This window comes from Gossypium arboreum, chromosome 4, assembly GCF_025698485.1.
Source record: "Gossypium arboreum isolate Shixiya-1 chromosome 4, ASM2569848v2, whole genome shotgun sequence".
Lineage (NCBI taxonomy): Eukaryota > Viridiplantae > Streptophyta > Magnoliopsida > Malvales > Malvaceae > Gossypium > Gossypium arboreum.
In genome coordinates, this window is record NC_069073.1 from 5,770,108 (window position 1) to 5,777,555 (window position 7,448).

Genomic DNA, 7,448 nt, shown 5'->3' on the forward strand with positions numbered 1-7,448 from the left:
CACATGAAACACATTATGAATCTTCTCAAGTTCGGAGGTAAAGCCAAACGATAAGCCACAGGACCAACCCTTTCCACAATTTCATATGGCCCTATGAATCTCGGACTTAATTTTCCCTTTTACCAAATCGTAACACCCTTTTCCATGGTGAAACTTTTAAAAATACTCGATCACCCATCGTGCATATTCTATGTCTCTTCGTTTTAAATCCGCATATGACTTCGACGATCCAAGCGACTTTTAGACTATCTCGAATAATCCGGACTTTCTCTTCGGTTTCTCGAATCAAATCAACCCCAACTATTTTTGATTCACTCAATTCGACCAACACAATGGAGTCTTGCATTTTCTACCATAAAGAGCCTCAAATGGTGTCATTTTTATACTAGATGATAGCTATTGTTGTAAGCAAACTCACCAACGGTAAATACCTTTCCCAACTGTCACCAAACTCGAGTATACAACATCTTAACATATCGTCTAAAATTTGAATCACTCGCTCGATTGTCCATCTATTTGAGGATGAAATGTCAGACTTAAATTCAATCTGGTGCCTAAGGCTTCTTGCAATTTATTCCAAAATCTTGAAGTAAACCTCGGATCCGATGCGAAATGATAGATATTGGAACTCCATGTAGTCTCACAATCTCGACACATACAATTCGCTAACTTATTAAGTGAAAAATCTATTCGATGGAATAAAGTGTCTTGACTTTGTCAATCTATCAACAATCACCCATATCGAATCTTTCTTTCTCGAGTCACAGCAATCGACACAAAATCCATTGAAATATGCTCCCACTTCCATTCAGAATCATAATGGGTTGTAATAAACCCGTTGGCACTTGATGCTCGCTTTAACTTGTCGGCAAATCAAACATTTTGCAATAAATTCGAAATTTCTTTTTCATACCAGCCACCAATATGTCTTTTCAGATCACCATACATTTTGTACTACCGGATGAATAGAATACATACTATTATGTGCTTCAGAAAGAATATCATTCTTTAAATCGAATTATTGGGAACACAAATCCTATTATGATAGCTTAATATACCTTCATCATCAATCTTGAACTCGAATCTAAATTATCCCGAACCATTTGTCGTTTCAAAGACCAATTTTGGATCTTCATTCGCAACTTCGAATTTGTTGAAGAAACATTGGTTTTACCTTCAATTCTACTAATACAACACCTTCTTCATTAAGAGCCAAATGAGCATTCATTGCCGAAGTGCAAACAAGGATGACTTTCGACTCAAGTGCATCAAGAACTACATTAGCTTTCCCGGATGATAGTCAATAACCAAATCATAGTCTTTCAAAGAACTCTAACCACCGCTCTCGTCTTAAGTTCGGTTCCTTCGAGTCATTAAGTATTTCAAACTTTTGTGATCCGTATACATATAACACTTCTCACCATATAAATAGTGTCTCCAAATTTTAAGGCAAAAACAATTGCAGCTAACTCAAGATCATGTGTAGGGTAATTCTTTTCATGTGGTTTTAATTGTCGTGAAGCATAAGCCACTACCTTTCCGATCGCATTAACACACAACCCAAACCACTTAAAGATGCATCATTGTACACAACATACGGATATACGATTTCGGTTGAGTTAAGACCGGAGCTTCATTAACATTTTCTTTAATCGATCAAAGCTCACGACATTCATCGACCACATAAACTCAACATTCTTTCGTAATAAACGAGTCATTGGTGAAGCAATCATGGAAAAATTCTTTACAAAACGGCGATAGTATCCTCGCTAATCCCGAAAACTTCGCACTTCAGTTACATTCTTCGGTGTTTTCCAATTCACCACTGCCGAAACTTTACTTGGATCCGCACGAATTCCTTCAGCTGATATAATATGACCCAGAAATCCAACCTCATGAAGCCAAAACTCACATTTACTAAATTTCGCATATAACTATTTTTCTCTCAAAGTCTGTAGTACAATTCTCAAGTGCTGTGCATGTTCAGATTCTGTCTTTGAATAGACCAATATGTCATCAATAAATACCACCACAAATCTATCCAAATAAGACTGAAGAATTCGATTCATTAAATCCATAAATGCAGCAGGGCATTAGTTAAACCAAAAGGCATTACCAAAAATTCAGTAGTGACCATACCGAGTTCAAAAATGTCTTTGGCACATCACACTCTTTAACCTTCGGTGATAATACCCGGATCTAAGGTCTATTTTTGAGAACACTGCAGCACCTTTCAGCTTGATCAAACAAATCATCGATACGAGGTAATGGATATTTATTTTAATTGTTACCTTATTCAACCGCAGTAATCAATACACAATCGCAACGAACCATCTTTCTTTTTCACAAATAAGACAAAAGCGCCCAAGGTGATGTACTCGATCGATGAACCCTTTATCCAATAACTCTTGCAACTGTGTCTTCAACTCTTTAACTCATTTGGTGCCATTCTATACGGTGTTATTGATATTGGAGTTGTACCCGTAATTACATCAATTGTGAATTCAACCTCACGATCTGGGGGTAAACCGGTAATTCCTCAGAAACACATCAAGAAACTCATTAACAATCGACAATTGTTCCTTCTTCAATTCGAACCCGAGTATCAAGAATATAAGCTAGAAATGCTTTATTACCTTTCCGAATCAATTTTCGAGTCAGAAAGGTGAAATAAATCGACATCATTCTTTTTATCCCCAAACTCAGCTGAAACTATTTCCCCTGTCTGACATTTTAAATCAATCCATTTTTCTCTACAATTCACTATGGCATCGTGTTCAATCAACCAATCCATTCCAAGAATAACATCAAATTCTGGAAAGGTAACAACATTAAATCGGCAGAGAATTCACAACCTTGTATTTTCAAAGTGGACAATTCCGACATATTAAATTAACCAACACACTTTGCCCTAGTGGATTAGTGACTTGCAATTCAAGGTCAGTGGACTCAATAGGTCATTTTCTTTTTCGACACTAATGCAAAGGCAAATATATGAATGTGTAGATCCGGGATCAATTAAAGCATACACAGAATCATCAAAATATAGAAATTACCACTATCACATCCGGAGCGAAGCTTCTTCCCTTGCCGGATAGCATATGTACGCAGGTACTCTTGTCTCGATCGGTCGCAGATTCTCGTTCTCGAATGAACAGTCCCAAAGAGCACTACTTTGACTGAACGTTTACCTTTCGAGGAGTATTTGCTTGCTTCTCCCTTGTTCTCTATCTTCTTTAATAATTGAGGACAGTCCGAATAAAATGATCAGTTCCACCACATTTATAGTAAGCTCGGCTCTTCCCCAACACTCACCAATATGAAATCTACCACAATTTTTACATCTAAGTCTCGAATATTTTGCACACTACTAACACTAGCTGCTGGTTTCTTAGTTACTCCGACATCTTGTTGAGTCGTTTTACTTTTATTCGATCGTTCGGGATTATAACAGTCGACGAATCATCTCGAACTTTTGGCGGAAAAGTCGAAGTTGGTCTAGAGAAACTTCTTTTGTATACCTCTTTACCTCTTCTTTCTCTTTGCATCTTTCGTTATACACTTCTTCCATCTTTTGAGCTCGATCGACAGAATCACAAATTCTCGAATCTCTGTACCTTCAATCATCATTTTGATTTCATCATTAAGCCCTTCTTCAAATCTAATGCACATTTCTTCCTCTCGTTTGCACAACATCCCGAGCATATCTCTTGAGATACACAAATTCTCTTTCATATTCGCCATTGTTTTATTCCCTTGTCGAAGATCAAGAAATTCTCTTCTTCTTATCTAAATATCTCTTTCCCACATACTTCTTCTTAAATTCGTTTTGGAAGAATTCCCTGTAAGTTTATCTGCGGTACCATCGCCTCAATGGTTTCCCACCAATTATACGCTTCTTCTTTCAATAGCTAAACTGCACATCCCAAATAGTCCTTCGGAGAACACATCATCTGCTTAAAACTCTCTCCAAACTCTTTAACCAATACTCGCTTTAACCGGATCATCGTCCGATCTCCCTCGAAATTCTTCACTCCAAACTTTTCGAGTTTTTCAATTGGTGTTCTTTTGCTAGATTCATCTATTAAAGGAGGAGCAACCGGGTTGTAAATCGGTGGTACAAGAGGGGAGGAGGAGGTTGTTGTGCTGACTTCTTCCTTGTATTGTTTCATGAGACCACCGATTCATTAATCCGTAAATCATATTTTTAGTTCTTCCTCTCTCATCAAAGAAATCGGACATTACCACTTGTTCCCCGCTCAGAAGTCTGCATTCTACTATTAACTTCCTCTTCCTGACTAGCACCATCGGGTCTATCAGACATCTTTACAATCTATAACAAAAATTAGTAATTAGATCGGATCATTCACATCACACTATCACAGATTTATATGGCATGTATTTTTAAACACTTTACACATCAAATTCGTTCCGAGAATCGACTAAACCAGGCTCTGATACCAATAAATGTAACGCCCCCTTTACCCGAGACCGTCGCCGGAGTCGAGCACGAGGCATTACTAAACTTATTTGAGCACTTAAACAAATTCAAACAATTTATATCACACTTTCCAAACAAGCTGTCCAACTGTGTCATAGTTGCTAAATAATTCATATCTCGAGTTATAAAACTCGAAATCCAAATCCGTAAATTTTCTATGAATTTATACTCATATATCTACTTACCAATTTTTTTCTAGAATTTTTGGTCAAGCCAATTAGTACAGTTTATTATTTAAAATCTCCCCTGTTTCAGGGTTTGACTACTCTGACCTTTGTGTATTACGAATCAGATATCTCTCTGTACAGAGCTTCAATGACTATGCCGTTTGTCTCTAATAAAACTAGACTCAATAAGGAATCTGTACATATAAAGTATGACTTCTAATTATCTTTGTAAAATTTATGGTGAATTTCCAAATTCAGAACAGGGATCCAAAATTGCTCTGGCCCTGTTTCACAAAAATTTAAACATCTCATAAAATATAGCTCATATACCTGTTTTGCTTCTTCCATATGAAAATAGACTCATCAAGATTCGATTCCATAATTTATTCATTATTTAATTCCATTTCTACTATTTTTAGTGATTTTTCAAAGTCAAACTACTGCTACTTACCGAAAACTATTTTAGTACAAATATTGTTAACTAGTTTATAACATCTTTACTTCAATTCATTCAAACTCTATACATGCCATATAAATCTTCAAACATAAAACAAAAGCTACCGGAATTGATCTGGATAGTGTGCTTTGTTGTGTTGATCCGATCTACCCTCTTCACTTCAAGTCAATCTACATAAAAATATTAAACACACACAAGTAAGCTTATTGAAGCTTAGTAAGTTCATAGGTTAAAAGTAATGCTTACCAAACATAATATTTCCAAACAATACCAAAACATTTACTAAAGTTTCTGCGATTCACAACCATTGTTATAATAATTCACATAGTTGAGCTCAACAAGAATAACTACTCAATCTCTTTCATTTGGATCACTTCTCTTTATTTCTTATAATCAAATTAGGAAACGGCTTATTTAAATTGAGTACGTCGTTGCTCAATGCCACGATTCACAACTCAAGTATGGTTTTCCTCATTGAAATACCATACCTACATTTTTTAACTCGGTATGGGAAATGCCATACCTACATTTCTTAACTCAAGATGGATTTGATAATACCATACCTACATTTCACAGCTCAGTATGGATAATACCATACCTACATTTCACAACTCAGTATGGATAATACCATACCTACATTTCACACTTTGCCATGGAACAACCATGGTTTTATCCGTCAATTCATCACACGTCACGATTCGAACGTACTCAATCCTGCGTTTTTCCTAATTTGCATTTCCACATTTATTCTTTCATTAACAAAATCTACACAATCCCACAACAAATTCGTATATAATAACACATTATATACTTCAATCATTCACAAATAAACATCTAATTTCAACCATATGAACTTACCCGGCTAATTTGTAGAAGATATTGAAATTTTGGGACTATTCCGCAACTTTTTCTTTTCCTCGTTCTTCTTTGGATTCTTGATATGATGTAAAAATATGAAAAAGCAGCTTTCTCCAGACCTTCTATGGCGTTTTGGCTGAGAAATTATGAAGAAAATGTCTAGATTTTTCAATTACATCATTATTTAGCTATTAACTTTTATCTATTTCCAATTTTGCCCCTTGTTCACATTGTTTTCTTGCTTATTTCATACCCAAACCGTCCAGCCATTAACCTTTGGGTCTAATTGCTCTTTAAATCCATCTTTTTAAATACTTAAGCTATTTACTCACAATTTAACAAATTTTGTGCTATTTTCAATTTAATCCTTTTCAATTAATTAGTCATCCAAACGTTAAAATTTTCTAACGAAACTTTAATACTAACTCAATGACACTCCATAAATATTTATAAAAATATTTATAGCTCGATTTTCAACTTTGAGGTCTCGATACCTCATTTTTGACCCGTTTGACCTAATAAATTCTTTTAATTCACTAATTTCACCATTTCACAAATTCTTCTAAATTCTTACTTGACTCATAAATATTAAATTACTATCTTGTTCAATCTTATTTGTCGAATTTAGTGATCTCAAATCACCATTTCCGACACCACTGAAAATTAGGCCGTTACATCAATAATTTTTAATTATTTCCATTCATGTGTTAATCGTGTTATATATGTTCAACATATTGTATATGTCATACAACGATGGTGCCATATATGTTATACATAAATTATAAATCTAAATCATGTTAGTCATGTTTGAACTTAATATAGTCACACAAATTGACAAGTCTACTCTTAACCAAAACCAATAATTTAGTGGGTAAAGTGAGAGAATAAGGAAACCTTAACAAAGTAGTTAATAAGTAATTCTAAAAGAATTTATTAAAATTTGTCATCCTCGTTTCTCTCCTTAAATAGTGTATTGATAAAAAAGAAAGAGTAATTAAAAAGTCCAATAAGACTTTGACTTGATGATAAAGTTAAAGTTTGAAGAATTTTGAGATTTTAGGTAGAGTGTTAGTTGTGTAAACTATTTATGGGTTCCTTTTTTTGTTTAGGTTTTACCGTCATCATGCATTGAATCTTGTGTAAATTCATTCTGATTTAAATCCGTTATGGTGAGATTATTAATTCACTTGTACATTGTAAGATTTTAATTCTAATTATAATTAATAAAACTAATTAATACACACCCACGGATGTGGGTGAAAAAAATTATATAATAAATTTATTTATAAAAATTTTATATGACAAAACAAATAAGAGTTTGGTAGAATTGATAAATTTAGGGTTTCTGAAACCGTGATGGCTTGCTTATCAAGGGGAATATATCTAGAATTTTTTTAATAGGGACATGAATTTAATTATAATATTTCTAAATTTAATATTTATAATTCATCATTTTGAAGGATTA

At 34.3% G+C, this 7,448-nt stretch overlaps 1 long non-coding RNA gene across 1 annotated transcript; it reads right to left on the reverse strand.

Annotated features, from left to right (window-relative positions):
• Nucleotides 1-5,037: 5,037 nt before the first annotated feature.
• LOC128291746 (uncharacterized) lies at nt 5,038-6,136 on the reverse strand. The gene is made up of 2 exons (XR_008281571.1): nt 5,984-6,136; nt 5,038-5,295 (listed from the first exon to the last, which is right to left on the reverse strand). It is a non-coding gene; the product is annotated as an uncharacterized LOC128291746 (long non-coding RNA).
• Nucleotides 6,137-7,448: the final 1,312 nt, after the last annotated feature.